Source organism: Neodiprion lecontei, chromosome 3, assembly GCF_021901455.1.
Source record: "Neodiprion lecontei isolate iyNeoLeco1 chromosome 3, iyNeoLeco1.1, whole genome shotgun sequence".
In the NCBI taxonomy this organism is placed as follows: Eukaryota; Metazoa; Arthropoda; class Insecta; order Hymenoptera; family Diprionidae; genus Neodiprion; species Neodiprion lecontei.
Window position 1 is genome coordinate 20,714,794 of NC_060262.1, and position 17,097 is coordinate 20,731,890.

The window sequence follows — 17,097 nt, forward strand, 5'->3', positions numbered from 1 at the left end:
CGGGTTTTCCAGCTGTCGACTTTTTAGCCTTTCGGGATTTTTATCCCAACCCATTCTGAACAGAAATCCGATTAAAACGGATAGAAAATATCAATTATATGTATAGTCTGTCGGATATTTGGCATTCTAACCCATCTCAACCGGATAACGGAACTCATGTCTCCAATTCTTCTCCAAATAGTACGTCGTATAGTATCATCGAAATGGAAGTATTTCTGTGAATTTTAGTTGCTGATTTGAAGAATTGCCAAAAATATGCTTACTAAAAAATAACACTCTTTTTAATCTTGAACTTTTCAAATGTTCCTCACTATGTAAATATCCAGGTTTGTTCGTTGGAGGTCCAAACTTCTTCTCTACAAAGTCCATAAAATCTTTAATGGAGATGCGTGTGGATATCTCGTAGAGTTCCACTAGATATATGACAAGCGGACATTTGGATCTCTAATGTACTTTCATTTCTGTTGAAATGTATCTCTAATAAGGGGGTATTACATATCCATCATGCACGTCCATTAGAGGTGAATGTTCCGTATGAGTAAATTCCTCGTTAAACAATTGGCAAACGTGGATATTCAGATAGAAGAATTATTAAATTCAGAATTCACACATTCGTTTTTTACCAATATTTGAGAAGCTTAAGATTGAGAAAAATATTATTTTTCGTCATGGTAGGCGTAAAGTGGGATTTTACGCCCGCGAAGCGAACCGGATAAATCCCGTTTACCTCCCATTTACGAAAAACTTTGTTCGCACCGAGGGCGTAATACTTTACACCCTCGTGCGTTGAAATCTTAATAGGGTGTAAAACTTTACGACCTAGGTACGCACTTAGCTATTTCAGAAAGTCGGACCTTTGACTGTTGAGAACTATAACTCGCAGAAGCATCTCGTTCTCTGTGATACTACGACGTAGTTTTTTGGAAAAAAAATTGGAGGCATGATTTACGTTGACTGGTTGAGATGAGCTGGAATGCCCCATATACAGTACAACGTTCTATGAATTCCTGGATACTACCAAGGAGATGAGCGACAATTATCATTGTTCTGCAGCACTTCTGTACATGACATCGATTTCGCACACTTCAAGGTTACAGGTAATGAATAGACAATTTATAGAGAATAAACCTCATTATCGTACAATGGGCTAAAAAATGTTCGCACTTTGAACACACTGAACTTGACCGAGTATACGACAAAGTAAAAAAACAAGCACGTGCGTCGTGATGTTATTTGATCTTCACATGGAAATTGAGTTCTTTTATTGCCGTGTATGACATTGCAATCATACGTAGCGAACAATGTATAAATATTTCAAACACATGGCTAAAATTTTAATATGATAATTTTTGCACTCTTTTTATCCGATGTATCACTTCAAGTGCCGGCAAATTCTCATCATTATTTTAGTGTACTATGTCGTGGTGACTGTATAGTCGTTTCATTATACGAGGGCCTCGTTACAGAGCCGCAAATGAAGTTTACGTAATTTTTTGATCATTTTATATAATAGATTTTACATGACCTGGGCTACCTTCAGACCGCAATCCGTTCAATGATTTCGTTTCGCTTTGAGGATTTCGTTATAACATCTAACAGCACCTTCGCGAATTTTTTCAAGCAAATTTTCAAGGCTCCGTTCCAGAGCTCCCTGGTAGAAAAATATTTCTGACTCACACTGTTTCAATTACAGATAAGATTGATGTTCGTGACCGTGTAGATATTCTACAGATTCAATTTAGTTGGGCGAGGGTCAGGTATGAAATGATGCAATTATAGCAACCAGTTATGTGTTTTCAAAATGATGTTTCGGCAGTACCCCGCCTAACATCTTCGGGTTTCTTTAATGTAAAATGAATCACAATTTTTACACGAGAATTTGTAGTGTTTACAAATTTACTAATGTACATAAATGCCACTGTTTATTGTTTAACCTTATTATTGAAACTAATGTGAAAAACTGAAGTGTTCAAAACTTACATATATCGACATTCCTAAACGTTTGCGATGTTTGTTACATGATGTTCGAGAAGGAAGTGACTACCCAACTGTCTATACTGACAGGACTGTTATCGTAAAAAATTACGTCAAAAAAACCAGTATATTTTCATTTAGATAAATATTTTTTCACCAGGGACGTCTCTAAGATGTCATTTGGTCGATTTTTTGAAGACTATTATTTTCTGTTGTATCAATTTCCTATCAAAAATTAACACAATGTAATATTATAGCTCAAATTCGTTGAGTCTCGAGGTCAAATGTATAAAACACTATTTATTCGTATCGATCTATAGGCTAGAAAATACTTGTAACATGGAAGCAACTAATTCTCAATTAATAGAAGTATCTGAAATTACATAAATTAATAGATCTGAGATATTCGCTTGGGTTGATTAAACCCTGACATTCGGTACAGTGAAAACAGGTATTTGGTGCTTCAGATTTTAATATTCATAAAGTGGCCGCTGTATTGTACTTTGAAAGTATAAAACTATCGAGAAAAGAAGAAACTTGGCAATTTCCGTGCAATAGCCTCGTGATTGTAGGGGTACGTTAAATGAATAGATAGAAAACTGCATATTAATTTATCATCATGTTGACCAATTACATCAACCTCGATAAATTATATTATCAAGGCATTTTACAACTGCAAAAGTATCATGAAAGAAGATACCTGCAAAAGTAAAATCATGCATCATATATATGGAGCATTCTATGACCTCTCGATGAAGACTTTACATCGATGTCTCAGATTAGCTTTAGAATTTTTCGTATGAAAGTACATAACGAAAAAAAGAATCGCCATTTTTTCAAAATTTCTTGACCCAGCGTATATGATTAACTGTAATTGAAAAAAGTGAAAAGAAAACCAACTTTCTGAAATCTGCGAAAATTTTGAAGAATCTTATAAAATATTAAAAAAATGTTGATACTTATTATAAGATGGAGATTTCATAACTTCAAAACAGAAATAAGAGAAATAAGAAACAAATATTATTCAGTTGCATTTTTGACGTAAGAATAAATATAAAAAAGCTCATTATAATATGGGCACAAAAATGTCTATTTACAGAGTTACGGGGAATCAAATATATTATGATATAATATTACTTATAGAAAATTTTTTTAAATCTTTTGAAGTTATGAAATCTCCATCTCCTAATATGGTGTCAAAAATCTTGTTATACATATATTATAAGGTTTTCATAAATTCTTTCAGATTCTAGGAAAGTGGGGTACTTATTTTTTGAATTATACATCAGATACGCTGGGTCGAAAATTTCTGAAAACATAGCAATTGCGTTTTACGTCACGTACTTTCACACGATAAATGATAAAGCTAATCTGAGATATCGACGTAGAATCTTGTTCGAGATGTCATGGAATGCCCCATATACCTACAGTATGTTTATTCGTGCAATTACCCAAAAGTCTTCATTTTAGCTATGTGATTATCTCAAAAACATCATTTGAGTACTTGGTGCAAACGTTTTTCACAAGTTTTTAAAATCGATGTACGCGGCGATTATTACGAAATTTTCGGCAAACAATTTACTGCATTAAGAAATGATTTCATTAGCTAAATTAAGTAAACGCTTTCAAAATCTTACCATAATATTTATTTACTCAGCGTATTGATCCCATGCTCGAATTTTCCGTCTATACGTGGCTTTCACTGTTACACACATTCATATTTCATCATATTCCTCAAGCAATCGGAATCCAACTTCAACCAATCATTGATCTTGGAACTGAGCGTATCGTGAAAACGCCAGTGAGTGAAGGAAATAGATCCCATCGGCTATATTTCAGAGTGTTTCAGAAAGTATCATGGTTAATTGCCGCACAACATGAATGGTGCTATCAATATACAATGTGAATATTTTACACGCTTACTGTAATATAACAAACGACAGTTTAAGTATTGAAACACAGCCTGTTGCTCTTACTTCATTATATCCATCCTCGTTGGGAACAATATTCTAAATATTTTTTTATCATCCTGTCGCATATAGGTATACTTATACCTATAAGATGTTATACGTTATCAATATATATATATATTCATAATATGCGAGCACACTTACGAATGATTGACGCGAAATATTCTGTCCACCTATTATATAATAAAAGTTCCGCATCACGTAATTTAACAAATAAGTCAACGAGGCTAACTTATCGTTAAATGTTCAGGCAACGATAGATTTTTCTGAGATAAGCATGACGTATAATGCATTTTAGCGATTTGAAATGATCTCGATATTTTGCGTGCCAGACAGGTACATACAAACGCTGATATGAAAACATTTTTGCAAATTTTCACACCTCACTATCCCAAATTCATGTCCAGATGTTTACAATTTAAAAATTTTTCTGACATGTACTTGAAATTTGAAAACTAAGAACTTTCTGTTGAAAGACCAGAATAGCGATAAATGGAAACAGACATCAAAATCATTAAATGAAATGTGTTTCTACTTTGTTATTTCAACAACTCGAAAACTATCAGACCAAGCGATTATAAAGTCTAATTGTAAGTCAACACAAGTCGTTTCGATTGAGACGGAAACAATCAAAATCCTTAATCCTTAATCCTTTCTCGAGTGATGATCATTTGAGTGTTCATTTTTTCATTGGATTTTGTTATTCGAACGTTTGGATAGCTGCTATTCTCATCAGATCCGAAATCTAATTAATTTTGGGTTACGAAGAGAGCGATTTCATCAAAATCCGTTCATTCGATCTTGAATAATCGGAGACGATTATCTAAACATCAAAACGTGGAGACTTATACCGAAAACTGAACCTTGCATTTTATGAGGGTAATTATAATAAAATTGTCAGTTTCTTTTTTCCCTGAAAAAAGTAAAATAGCAAGTTAAACATTAACAATTTTGCAAAAAAAAAAAAAAAAAACAATTAAACAGAGCATTATGAAAATGTGAAAAAATTTCGAGAACATTTGTCTTAACATCTCAGTAATTTCTCTATGCAAATGTACGATCTGCAGGAAGCAGGAAAGGGTAGATGCGAGACACGATCTATGTTGCGTGGAATCTATAAGGACACGCAAGGATTATAGGTAGAATATAAGCAATCGCAAGCAGTCTACACAGAGTTCCTTGACTCGGCACCTGTAGGCCTACATGAAAGTGCAGAGAATAATTTTCTCGGGGCTACGCTCAACGTTGCCGATTCAAGGCGAGGCGCATGAACGAAGCGAGGTCCACAACTTGAACACGCTGAGGTCAACTGGACCACCGCGCCGTTCTGACGCCGTTAACGGCCACAAGAAAGTAACGACCGCAGCGCACTCGGCGGGACCGGAAATAAGTGGGGCACGCGTAGGCTGTATTCCACCAGCATGAGCATCGGCGACCAAGCCGAAGGTCGCGGCGAGAAGAATCGGCGACTTGGTCAATTGCCGACCTTACTTTAGTTTGTTTTTTCAATTTTTTCACGCATCGCGTCGCGTTTTTACTCCTCCAGGAAAACTTTGCCGTTTATTAAATTTATCGATCGCTAATCAGAACACCGAATGAGAGGCATGCAGAGAGATTTGAATGGAAGATGAAATTTCCCTAGGGGTGTGTTCTGAAATTAGCCGCTAGGGATATATAGGCACAGGGTCGTTGTTTCAACTGTTTTACCGTCATCGGCACAAATGACGTTGCTGGAGATTTTTTTTTAAACAGCTTCCTTCTCTGTTACCAAACTTTTCATTTAAACGTTACGATCAATTTATCTTTAAAAATTCGTATGACAGAGACAGAACTAGCCACGAACTCAATGATGTAACACCAGGGTGTGCCCAGGAATTTTTTTTTTTTTCAAACGCGCATCAAAATTTCGTTACAGCATCCCAAATAGTATATCTCATCCAAATATGAGCTCTTAATGTTGATATTCAGACGTGCTTATTTTTTTTATTCCATTTTCCATTTAAATATGATTTGAAATATATCTGGCGGATGTCCCAATGAAAATTTTTTGGACCCCCAAATAAGGACCATCCTGATGTATATAGGTAGCATCGACATATAGTATGGACTACGCTCAGGCGTGTAGAATATGACTGGTTAGGTAGATGCGAGATTGTCGACTGATTTCGGAACGTATAGCCAGAGTCTAGACCTAATGTTTAAGACAAGCTATTTTCTAATCATAGCTTCAGTTGGCTCGGAGAGACGCATGGAATGCTAAACACCAATTAGAAACAAGGATTAAATAATTAAACTGAATTAAGCGGTGACTTGTGAAATCCCCGTATGAGGGCAAAGTAAACATTCTGTCTCTTTTCTAGACACTCTTATATGGGCTGCTTGCCTTTTGCGTCAATTTTCTGACACAAAACGACAGTCAGTGATTTTATTGGTCTATTTCGTTAGATCCGACCGATAAAATCGTGTCGAGTTGTTTCAGAAAATTGACGTGAAAGGAAAGCGGCTATGATTTCACTCGATTTGTTTCTTTCCGGAAAGAATCTTACCACCAAAGTTGAACCTTTCAATTAATCAACTAAGAAATTCCCTCCATTGTTTTCAGATATGACTGACTTTAATAAGGCTGGTGAATTTTGCAAAATCTATGACGCCCGGTGGCTTACAATGATAGGAATGTATCATACGCACGTACCGTTTTTATTTCCTTGATGCTGGAAACATTTTGCTTGCAAAAAGGATTACCAACGTGTAACACTAATTATTTAATTTTTCACTAGTTGAACGAATATATCATACAATAACAATTTTGGCTTGTAGCTACACAATGTGGTGATCTCTTAGACATGACTGATTGTTGCAAGCTGTTAGCAGTAATTAGAACTCGCTAAAGGCGCATGCAGGCTAGATGAGTCGATACGTAAAGTGTATAATTCTGTCTATATACCAATTCGACCGCAACGACCGTATTCAAGGATTGAAGGAGAAATAGTTTCAATAGAGACAGAATAACACATTTTGTGAAATGAATTTCATTTGCTTCATTTTGTTGAAATGTACATGGTCCCCAATTCACAAAACGAGCTGTAATTGTGACATCCCGATAAGATTACCAAGCCTTCCTATATAGCTATACAGAAATTTTATACCAATTAAGAATAAAAGAATGAAGTGAAAAGAAATATTAAAAACAATGGTAGTACCAATTATTATAAAATTTATTGCTACCGCCACGTATAGGATCGAATAAAAGCTATCGCGCGCGTTTTTTCGCAGCAGTGTTACGTATTGAAAGAACACCGTGTATTATTGCAGGTAGTAAAAATATGGCAATTATCATAAATATGTGTATTAAACTATGTATAAGTAACTGTACCGTAAAATTAGGTATGTAACAAGGTATTTTAACAAAATTAAATTTTGTTTTTTTCATCGTATACTGCAACCTTGAATTCGTTGAACCTCATCTATAGCTTCGATTTGTTATTACGACTTCAGAGCACGTCTTGAACCGATTTTGAACATGGTTTTCATATTGAAACTTAATTGTATTGAATCTACGTAGATACGCGCGCAGTGATGGAAAGGAAACTCTCCAGGTTGAGACATTCCATCACTAATATTTGCCTGAATGTGATGGAATGGAAACTCACGAAGTTGAGACATTCCATCGCTGATGATTTGCCTGAAGTGAAATCTAGAAATTTCTTTGACAAAAAAAAGACAAAAAAACTTGACGGGCAGTTCAACTCGTATAAAGCCACTAATATCATGAAACTTAACAACCTAGTATCACGGAAAAGCGCAAATCCGAACCGGCGCCTAGTCACACGCACAATAAATGGTTGGTTAATTTGTGTGAAGTCAACATTTCTTCTAATGTCTCAGATGTCACGCAATTGGGCCCGAAATTTGGTTTACCCTTCCGCAATACAAATCTTTCAGTGAACAATCTAATCACTGATTTCGCATCGAATATCATGCCCATTTATAACGAGTCTCGCAATCAAGCGAGACTTGAATTTACCAACATGATAAAAAGCTTCAAAAACAAACCACCTATAAGGCTACACGACAAGTTATTAACAAGCCAGATTACGGAAACCAAACAGTTTCGTCCGGATAACCCTGATTTAATGTTTACCAAAGCCGATAAAGGGAACGTAACGGTTACCCTTCCTAAACAGTTGTACAAAAAGAGGTACTTGAACAACTTTCGGATGTCAATACTTATGAGATTGTCAAACATGAATTAACGAGTACTTTTCGAAGAGAGGTCAGTAAGTCAGGTGCGACGTCATTGCATAAAAAGTATATTTCCAAACAAACCAAACGTTCCACTGGAAACAGTGACAGCATACAGCCTAGAGCTCATGGGTTGCCAAAAATACATAAAGAGAAATGTCCGAAGCATATAATTAAACAGTTAAATGTGTCTCACAATGTTTGTTTCCGTGCTAAGATTTTCAAATTCAACAATGTCAACTATGCACAGGCTTTCGGTCTAGACATGGATTCGGTATTTTTAACAGCCACCCCTGACTAGAACTTACTACTGGGGTAGAGTCGGACGAATATTACTTTTCTCGACGTTCGGGTCGTTAATAACAATTCTAACATCTCAACAGATCGGCATCATAAGTAATCTTGGTCACACAGGTACCTAAACTTCCCTCCTCACCACCCTAGGTCATGTAAGATTGGAACAATCAAGTGTTTGGTAGACAGAGCGATTAGACTGTCGAGCTTGTAGTTCCACCAAAGTAAACCTCATACTTATTTACAACGTGTTGCACCAGAACGGCTACCCATATCGCCTCTTAAACCAACAAATCCACCAAAAGTATAACTCAATTTTATCTCAAGCATATTCCAACAACAATGGGGTTGTTAACCCGGTCGACATTCCCAGAACTTTCGTTGCGTTGCCGTATGTGGTTGGCCTATTTGAACATTTAAATAGGATTTTCAAAAAGTATAACGTGCAATTTGTGGGAAGAAATTGTCATGATCTCAGTTGTCTTTGACTCTGGAAAGGACAAAAATTCCTCGAGAAAAACATTCCAGTGCAATCTACAAAGTTCCGTGCAACAATTGCAATAAAGGGTATATAGGACAAACTGGCAGGCAGTTGCATACACGCATCAATGAACACAAACGCAATATTTTGGATAGTGTGGACAGGCATACTGCTCTCACTAAACGCATGATCGACGCGGACCATTTGTTCAATTATGATAAGGTTGCTATTTTGAGTGAGGAGCCTTCGTATTATAAGAAATTACTTCGAGAAATGTGCCATATTATAGAACACACGAATTGTGTCAATATGCGTCAAGATTTTGAGCATTTGAGCAACATTTACGTATCCGTTATCAACAGGCAAGGTTGACCACTTACTTTACTAAACGGTTGTTCTCGATCGCGCGTACGATTTTCCTATTTTTACGATTTCATATGATTTGTGTGGATTTAGCTTTTTTACAGTAGAGAATTATTTTTATATATTTTAGTTGAAGAAATGAACGACACGTTATTTATTGCTTTTTTTCCATTTACAACGGTGACCTAAACTCTTGCAGTTGCTATCTTTTTTATCGTTATTACACTACAGTGAATATCGTGAACGCTAAAAGTACCAAAGAACAATTAGGTTGATCTTACATTGCTAACAACATATCGACACCTTTTGGGATCACTGGTTCAAGCGGGTGGCGATAAATTCGCCATGCTTGCTAATTATTTCGGAGCCGACATTTGCCTAATCAAGAAATGGTGTGTTTTTTATCTCACGTTTTTGGCTCCTTTTCACACTCAATGCTTTATAATGAGTCGGTGGGAGCATAGAATTGCTATTTAGCACTCGCTTTTATCAGAATGGTCTGATTATTAGTCTAGTCCATGTAAATAACTGTCAACTTTTCACATGTGTTTTCACATCGGACAGGTTAAGGCCTGCTTTGGAAAAATTAAAAATTTAATATCAGTTAATTAGAGTATTGTACACTTGGTTGACGCACCGTACGTTTGATTGACAGACGTCTCAATAAATTAATTATCGTTCTGAAAAGATCTCACACTCGGGCCGAAACGTCAGAACCTTGTCGTTTTCACTAACCCATACATCTAAAAGTCTGTCTATTCTTTACAATTAATTTCGCACTTTCGTTGGGCACTTGGTTGTACGATACAGAAAATTTGAATATAATTAAAGAGTCGTATACAATCGAGTATTACAGATAGCGAGATAAAATATAATTAGAGCATATATTTATGTATTAAACGTATGAATTCGTAATCACTTTACGAGGTGGTATATTCACGCTAATTTCCAGCATGGGATTAATCGAATCGAAATAACGAAGGTGTAGTACGAACAACTGTTCATGCCCGAGGCGAAGAAGTATATTTTTTGTTCATTCTCTTGTATCCTTGTCAACATTTCCGGTTGGCTACATCAGTTTGGAAATTATAGCCTCTTTGCTTGAAGGCACCAGTTAGAATGATATTCGTGTATTACGTTCGGGAACAGGTGCAATACGATTGGAAATAAAATTACTAAATTTTAAATCGTCAAAATATGAATACAATAAAAAAATGAGAAAAAACTATTCAGGCATTACATCGTAAGTAATTATTCCCTCAACCCCGCGAAGCTTCGAAAACGTTTTAGCATGCAAATAATACCGATTTACGTGTACTTGAAACGCGACCACCGCTAATTATATAATCACGTGGAGGAACAATGATAATCATATGATGTGAATAAACGACAATAATAACAATCAATCAGGCGTATTCAAGATCTGAAACGATCGTAATTTATACAATATATGTATTTACAGCCATCGAGAGTAGGTGCTATATCTCTATACAGATAGCGCTGTGTTTTGAAAGATTCAAATTATACCTGATCGCAACACGAGTCACTAATACGTTCACCCAGATACGATAAAATATGATATCTATCATCGCATATAAAACAGGTTGAATAAATGATCCATTATTTATCACCCAGTTTGGCCAGCCTTGGGTGATTAGGTTTTATCCAGGTCCGATAAACGATCGCATTTTTATACGCGTCTAAATCGTCGGTGTAATCCATACATCTCGTGGGTGTAAACGGATGTACCGCTATAGACATGGCATGCCCATAATACGTAACATAAAATAAGTAAACGATCGATGTACATATACCTACATATATATATATATTGTACGTATACACACTAGGTACATTACTTACTAGTACCTATAACTCAAAGTTGGGCTACTGAATTTAAAAAGAGATCAGTGCGCTCGGCGGGACCACCTCTGCACCTTCGACACACAGAGAGCTGTGTTATAAATTCATATCGGCGGGTATATTTTACTTACATTATACGATATTTCGTTATGGCCGAAGGTTTAAAAAATCGTGAGAAATTTTTTTTCCACACGAAGCAAACAATATTTAATTTTTACATAACTGAACTCGCGACACGTATATATATATATACAATATATAACAATTTGTATTGCAGTGATATCGATGATCAAGTATTATGATTAATAATAAACTAAAAATATTGAATTATAATCGAGAGACCGTTGAACTGACACGAAAAGACTAATTAATTTCAACGATATCTGGACGCGTTGCAAAGGTGAGGAAAAGTTACCTTGCAGTGAATATTGAAATGCATCGAAAGAATTTGAATCGGTATTTTTTTTTTTTTTTTTCCTCTACTGAAGAATAAAAACTGCAACTTTTTTCGTTATATCTAGCGTCAATTTTCTTGTTCGTTTTAGAATTGTTTGGACATTGAGTCACAAGCGTAACAAGAATATTTGACAAGTGAAAAATTTTCGATAACATATTCCTAACTTCGTAGATACACCTTGTATAATACAACTGACAGATGAGTTCAGTTGTCGTCGAAATTTAACATTTTTCGTGATCAAAGCAGTAAAATACGTTCGAAGCTTGTCAATACAGCGTCTTTCTCGGTCGTCGCGTTCAACGGAGTCAATATCATGACTGAGCCAAAGTATGAATGATCGCAAGTGAAAATTTTATAGACGGACAACCATCGGATTGAAACATTGTTTTTTTCTACGAATTGGAAGTGTGCAGCTCTAGGGCTTATACAAACTTTATATTTTGCCGTGATAAAGTTCTGTCTCAGCTTTCTTCATAATTATAAACATAGGTTGAGAAACGTCGTTGATTTCTTTACTGGTCGAAATTTTAAACGTGATTTAAAAACTATTCCGACGTCTGTTTTTATTCTGTCAGACTGCAGCTATGTATACATTATGCAATCTACAATAGAATGGCAAAAAGGCAAGAAATTAACGAATCTCTCTCATACTCGTCAGGAACGTTACACGTTAGATACAAGCATTAAAATTTGTAGGTGCGTACAAGAGAACTCGATTTTCCATGAGTGACACAACTCGAATGATTGCGGGATGAATAATTTATTTCAATATTTAACTACCCACGTCCAACCAAAGTTACAGGATTACGTAACCAAATACCGTATACGAATGTGCCCAGTTATGGCTAATACCTGACACTGGAAACGGCCCATAAATCTTCCATTAGATGTTACCTAAACAATGTCAACTCGCATACGTGTATAATCTTATTTGTGTAATAATCTTACGTATACGTTTGTACGCATACCAACTCATTTCACAAGCACTCAATGGTATAAACACAAATACAACATTCGAAGTATGCATTCCATCGCTTATCAGTTACTTCGTGATCTTATCAAAAGAGCAAAAGGTGTTAAAAATTGTGTAATGAGATTGCAAATCGAATAAAAAATAGAGAAAATAACTCAATCAAAATGATTAGATCCTACACACGCAAACGTGATTAAACGATTAAAGTTTTATGGATCGATGTAAGGAATGGCACGCGACGAACTAGATAAGATCTCAATGAGTCTTGATAAGCGAGGAATATCTTTATAAATTTAATTATTTGGTTATTTGGTTGGTTAGTGATCGTGTAACTTCTGAATGACTTGACCGATCGAGGTCATATTTATACAGTATATTTGTATTGTTGAGACGATGTTTCATAGCTATACTAAGATCCGATAGGTGGCAATTGTTAACTTATTTTGCATATTGTTAATACATTATCGCTCACATACAGGAAAGGGCCGGACAACGACTGCCGGGCCAGCCAATAATTTACATTAGTCTTTATAATCCTTCTTCACGTCAAAATCGATTCGTTGGCTTAAGTTAAGGATATATGTAACAAGAGGATAAACCACTCCTTATAGTATGCTTTTTTCTTCTTCTTTTTCGGCGACATAACGCGTATTATCGCATAAGATATGAAAAATGTCTCGAAGCCATACGCGAATTCCGATGGTTATTGTAACTTTTTTTTTTAACTTCATTTGTATGATATATATTGTGTCATACTGTCATTCGTTAATGCATGTATCTTAAACATATAATCGGTTTTATACGCCTCGATTTAAAGCGGCATATTACGCTTGCTTAAATTAAACGCACAATAAGGTGAAACTGTTTTTTATATTCTATTCGATAGTCGCCGTATACGGTGTCACTTTTACAGAGGTAGAGAAAGGCTTACGCGTATGTTTCGTAGAGCGACATCACATATTCGTAATTACTGCTTCTTCATGGCTGAATACAGATATGCTTCGTTTAAAAATCATGGTCTAGACTAAACATTGGTTGCTGTTCTGTCTTTTTTTTTCTTTGCTTTCTTCAATCAAGTGAGGAATCGTTGCGCAATATTCGACGTGGATAGTATTTAGCGTAAACAATATCTCCAGACTGCTGTTTATTTTTGGATTTTTCTTTCTTACAGATTAATTGAATTAATTGACACCGTATGGAGAAAGAAACGTTAACCTACGCGTCGTCACGTTACAATTGCTGCAATCATTTTATTAACCATATTTACTTTCTGGGAAAGAACCTTTAAGCCGTCTGGCCATACTTCTTATCATCAATTTTGCTGCGGATTTTCCGATTAGAATATTAATTTTGAGAAGGATGCAATAAATAGAATTTGCCTTTACATGCACAAGTGAATGGAACGCGATAAGTATGTCCAGATATCACTTTGATCTTTAGAGTTTTAGTGTCCCGCTGATAGTACAAACTCCGGCCAAAAATATATACCGTCATCTGTTATTCGAAATTTTTTATATGAAAGATAACGTGTAAACAAATGAATTTCGATTAGGCTTCCTAGTTATAACTTGTCCAGGGGACTATTAAACTTGAGAAATTTTTTCCTAACAATTTTTTACTTCCCCTTCCTCTTAGAAAGAAAAACCCGTCGGAATTTATGGCCAGTCCCTTGAACCGTATACTGTACGGATTTTTCTTTATATCAAAGCCATCGATAATATAATTGAAATGGTTTGAAATGGCTTTTATGCATTGAATATTCAAATAATAACAACAACAATAATGGAATAACGACGACTAATTATTAAAAATATCAATACATTGTACAGCTATTTACGATAGCGAAATTGTTAAAGGTATTTCTTGGATGATTCTGACTTTTTTTACACATAGCCTATATCTCTAATTTCCTAACAAGAAATCCTAGCTAGGTCGACCCTTCTGATTTTGATCTAATTCATATATGTTATAGTGCATCGAAGACTAAGAGACACGTATATTTTTTTATCTGTTAATAAACGGTTTAGAGAGGTGAAGACGCCCCTCAAGAACAGCCACCCAATGGGGTGATTTCTTGATACGCTTGATGGATTTGAATGAAACCAATACTGAAGTATTTTATCAATGAATAGAAACATTTCAGCGTAGGAAAAAAAATACTAGATTAGAAAAAAACGAAACACAAATTTTGTGAAATTTATTTGATAGCTATTCTTTCAAACCGCATTCTACAAAATTCAGATTTTCCGAAGAAATGACATCAATTTTTAGAGAAACGAAAATAACAATGAATTTTCGTTCTGCGGAACCTGAAAGTACACGGTTTTTCGTTAATAAGCGAATTTCTCAAAGGTAGAAACTACTCCCATGAAAAAACTTCCATTCGTTTCCGAAAATTCGAACATTTTTACATAAAAAATGTTTTTTCCGTTTTTTCTTGCAAGTCACAACCGTAGGTTTGCAATAGTATATTTTATAACAAGAAGGCAAACTCTGTCTTTTCCAGCCGAGCGACAGTTTGCAATATGAGTCGTAGGTGAGCCGAAGACGAATGCCGCAAATACGCGAGACAAAAGATCGTTGCCTCCTAGTTACACACCATTCTTTGCATATGAAGAGTACGTTATGCGTTTTTTCACGAAGCATGAAATCAAGGTTAAGGTCGCGTAATGTCAAATTTGTTTGCGACTGCGCATTCACGGAATACAGAAAAGACCACTTTCAACTCCTAGGGAGCTAGAAGTGGTCTTTTCTGTACTACGCGCATGCGCATTCGCAGAATCTGCCGTCATGGAAACTGGTAGTTTATGTGCGGAAAACATACTTGCCTTGTATAAAATCATTTAACAAAGTCTAAAGCAAGTCGAAATTAAGAATAATTTTTCTCTTAAAGACGAATAGAGAGAAAGGACTAATTAATATCTTTAAGATTATAACCTCTCATGTGGGAGAATAAGATATGAGAATATCAGACAAGTTTCTGTTCTGCCACTGAATCCATGGGTCACATTTGGAGGCAACGCCTATATATTACAGTCGGGTACCAGTGAAAACACTTTCGTTCGATACTGAAACCTGTTGAGCATTGAAATCGATTTAAAGACACGCGGTGATACCGCAGAACACATCGACCTGCTTAAAACCACCATATCGTGTTTTTACTTTTAATTTTGTTTCTTTCCAATATGCAGTATTGTGAAATCTATCATAAGAACAAACATCTTTGCCTCCAATACCTCAGGACATTATGTATGTACGCATGACATAACAGATTTGGAAAAATTTTACGTGAAAGAAATCAAAAATGAATTTATAAGTCTACATGCAGATTTGGATTCATGGTTAAAAAACTTGTAAAAACTACCTTGCATGTTCCATTAATGCAACAGAAAAGATTCTTAGTAAAGGTAATTGCAAAAGCAGGTTTTCTTTAACGCTGGGGCGTCAAATTTCTTCTGTCTATGTAATATTTTTACATACCTATCTTAATTCTCCTTTTCAAACATTCTGAACAGTTCACCGTCATTCAGAAATACTGGACCTAGTTTTTTTATTTTGCACTGCGAATAAAACGACGAAAGTCATTTCGATAAGTTTTTTTTTTTTTTTTCCGATACCGCACTGAAACTCGATCGTAAAATTGGTTTAGCGCATTTGATATCGCAAATCCACGTAGCTGTTACGATTATTATGATACGTTGATCTTACTTAAATCGAATAATAGAGAAAGTTCTTGTCAACAGAATTTTTATTTGCGAATTTTATAGATTTTATTATTCATCTACGTGCAGCTTTTACGAATATGATAAAATATTGAACTTCTTCAATTCGAATGAAATAGAAAGTTCTTGTCAACATATGTATCCGTAGAAAATTCCACTAGCACAGTAATACTTGTCTGTGGATGTAAAGCGAACTGTACAGGTATAATAAGCCTGGAGCATATCGGCACTATTAATGCCTCATCCATTTCACCATACACACATCAATGTATGTGGTATGTATTATGTACATGTTGCGAACCCCCCATTCATATTACCTACGCCCCGAGGCCATCGCCAATATCACATCTTACTATAACAGCTTGCTATCCGCTTGTGGAACGTCAGTTGTTCCGTCGCGTTCTGCCACCTCAAGAGTTGGTGGAAAGAGAAAATCTTTGGTGCAAATTATTGTTACAAGAAAATTTAGATGAATGAAAGAAAAAAAAAAAAAAGAATGCACCGTTACTCTAATAAGAATCAATCATTGATGATAAATTTTTTTTTTCGCTATTTCGAAACAATATAAACGACTTTAAATCGATCCAAGTTATGCGAAGTTTCAGAGAATACCGTAACTGAATTCCAAGTTGGATTGACAATTGGTTTTGTTTTCTTATCGCACCTTGTAAAGTGTAAGATTTGAATTGTGTCAGTGTGTCCGTGCCTCGTATGCGAAGAAGAAGGATATAAACAGTATAATCATATCGGAAAGAAGT

General features: G+C 35.5%; 1 protein-coding gene across 2 annotated transcripts in view; it reads left to right on the forward strand.

Annotated features, from left to right (window-relative positions):
* Positions 1-17,097, forward strand: part of LOC124293684 (facilitated trehalose transporter Tret1-like) — a 33,269-nt gene that overhangs the window by 2,146 nt on the left and 14,026 nt on the right. The window contains exon 1 of one of the 2 annotated variants that reach the window (XM_046735631.1): positions 16,706-17,095. The exons of the other annotated variant lie outside the window; for it this stretch is intronic. The gene's annotated coding sequence lies outside the window, so the exon portion shown is untranslated. Of the gene's footprint in view, positions 1-16,705; positions 17,096-17,097 lie in introns of those variants that run through there. 2 annotated transcript variants of the gene reach the window in all.